Raw genomic sequence first — 2,064 nt, 5'->3', positions numbered from 1 at the left:
GAGGGAGAGTATTGAGAATACAGCAAGGTTACTTAGAGTTTTTTACATTTGCTCGGGGCTAAAAATAAATTTAAAGAAATCGTCGTTGTTTGGTATTGGTGATGTCGGCGAGGAGGTTGCTATTATGGCGAGAACTTTGGGTTGTCGGGTTGGGGAGTTTCCGTTTGACTACTTGGGGATTAAAGTGGGTGCAAATATGAATAAGTGTTGTCATTGGGATTCGGTTATCGAGACGATCAAAAGACGGTTAGCCTCTTGGAAGGCGAATTCTTTATCAATGGGTGGAAGGCTTACTTTAATTAAATCGGTGTTGACTAGTTTACCGGTGTATTATTTATCTTTATACAAGGCCCCTAATAAAGTGACAGATCAGATGGAAAAATTGATGAGGAATTTTTTGTGGGCAGGTTCGAGTGAAGATAAAAAATTGAACTGGGTTGCGTGGGATACAGTGACAAACTCTAAGGAAAATGGTGGCTTGGGAATTTCGAGACTAAAAGATGTTAATTTTGCTCTTCTGGCCAAATGGGCGTGGAGATTTAAAACTCAAAAAGATTGTGTTTGGAGAAAAGTGGTGGAGATGGTGCACGGGGGAAGGGGTAGATGGGATTTTCTACCTTTGAATCGTCGTTTTAACGGTTGTTGGAATTCTATTGTTAAGGTGTTGGCTAAGCGGTCTTTTAAGGGGAAAAGTTTCAATTCTTTTATAAGGGCGAAGATTGGGAACGGTTTATCAGTTAATTTTTGGTCGGATTTATGGGTTGGGACAACAGTGTTAAAAAACAGATGGCCTAGACTTTATAGTTTGGAGCGTCATAAAAGTTGCACGGTTACGGAAAGGCTTCAAATGTTGGATGGCAATACGAGATTAAGTGCGGATTGGAAAAGAGGAATCTCGACAGTTGAGGAGATATCTGAGATGCAAGACGTTAGTTTTCTTCTAAATAATGTTTTGTTGACAGGTTCCAAAGATATTTGGTATTGGGGTGAGGAAGTCAAGGATGTTTTCTCGGTTGCTGCGGTGAAGTGTTTGCTTCGAGAAGAAGTAGAGATCAGCCGTCAGCAGCTTATGCAGTGGGAATCTTGGGTTCCGATCAAAATAAATGTTTTTATGTGGAGAGCTGAGTTGGACCGTATTCCTACCAAAGCGGCTCTTATTAGAAGGCGGATAGACATACAGGACGGTACGTGTTGTTTATGCAACTTTGGGGATGAGGATGTCATGCACCTTTTTACAGGATGCGGTTTTTCGTTTGGAGTTTGGTCAGCGGTGGGGCGATGGTGTAATATTATGCCTTTAATGGCTTTCGAATTTAAGGATGTGCTGGGATTTCATGAGCAAATGTCAGGTGGTAAGTGAGCCAAAAAAGTGGTTAGAGGCGTGGTTATGATTACCTACTGGGCGATTTGGAAAGCGCGAAATGACAAACTTTTCCGGGGGTCTAAACCGAGGGTCGTAGATGTGGTCGCATGGATTAAGTCATGGTCTTTTTTGTGGATAAAAGGTAGGTCTAAATTTTCTGATATTGTATGGAAAAAATGGGTTCTTGACCCAATGTATATGCTGTAATTGTTTCTTTGGTGGCCCTTGTTTTGAGAGCGCGCCCTTTTTCTAATGAAGTTCACTGTTCAAAAAAAAAAAAATAGTTGAGAGAAGCTTATTTTTTTTTTGTTAAAGTTTAATTTGCTACCAACAATCCACCATCACCTACCTAGCTGACAAGTTTATTTATTTCTTTTTTTTAAGTTTAATTTGCTTCCGTTAAGTTTTAAAGTTTTCACTTTTATCTCTGGTTTTATAAAAACTTTTTGAGCCCTTGATTTTCTAATAGTGTTACTATAATTGTCAGTTCATCTACGTTTTACACCACGTGAGTTACTTGGTGTTATAAATTTATGATTTTATTTTACGCTTTTTTCCCCGTTTTGTTCATTGTTGGCTTGCTAGTTAGTACGATTCTACCCCCCCCCCCTCAAAAAAAACGCTGGTAGCATGTTTTTACGCCCCGCAACGCGGGGAGCTTCCTACTAGTGGATGTATAATTATTGTACTTTACTGTTCTT

This window comes from Helianthus annuus, chromosome 14 (assembly GCF_002127325.2).
Source record: "Helianthus annuus cultivar XRQ/B chromosome 14, HanXRQr2.0-SUNRISE, whole genome shotgun sequence".
Lineage (NCBI taxonomy): Eukaryota > Viridiplantae > Streptophyta > Magnoliopsida > Asterales > Asteraceae > Helianthus > Helianthus annuus.
The sequence above is the reverse complement of the archived record's forward strand: the minus strand, read 5'-3'. Positions refer to the sequence as shown.